The sequence below is a fragment of the Penaeus monodon genome, chromosome 33 (genome assembly GCF_015228065.2).
Source record: "Penaeus monodon isolate SGIC_2016 chromosome 33, NSTDA_Pmon_1, whole genome shotgun sequence".
Taxonomy (NCBI): Eukaryota; Metazoa; Arthropoda; class Malacostraca; order Decapoda; family Penaeidae; genus Penaeus; species Penaeus monodon.
Genome location: NC_051418.1, coordinates 28,172,889 through 28,173,248, shown reverse-complemented (window position 1 = coordinate 28,173,248; position 360 = coordinate 28,172,889). Strand labels below are relative to the sequence as shown.

General features: G+C 39.4%; 1 long non-coding RNA gene across 1 annotated transcript in view; it reads left to right on the top strand.

Moving 5' to 3' along the window:
* The first annotated feature begins 101 nt into the window (after positions 1–101).
* Positions 102–360, top strand: part of LOC119593906 — a 69,206-nt gene continuing 68,947 nt past the window's right edge. The window contains exon 1 of the long non-coding RNA XR_005230575.1: positions 102–162. This is a non-coding gene — a long non-coding RNA (uncharacterized LOC119593906). The remainder of the gene's footprint in view (positions 163–360) is intronic.

The following is a 360-nucleotide window of genomic DNA, read 5'->3' as shown; positions in this document are numbered from 1 at the left end:
CAAACTATCATAAATGAAAATCATCAATGTTAAACCGAGGACGCAGCCACTGACAGCCACACGAACACAAGAGCAGCCAAACGTTTTCAGTAAACAATCGTGTATCTTTCAAGTAGCTTCTGTGGCGGTTGTGAGAGCCTCGCCGCTTATTTTGCCGAAACCGTGAGTTATACTTTGCTTTTTATTCACTCATTTATGAATTATCTATGGCTAAGTGTATGTAGATTTGAGGTGTGGCTTTGAAATGAATTAAGGTAACTTTACAATCACGTCAGCTCCGGAAAAGTGGCGAAACCGGTAGTTCGTAACGTTTTAATCATATATGCATGATAGTTTTAAATGACGTAATAATGGGAAGCC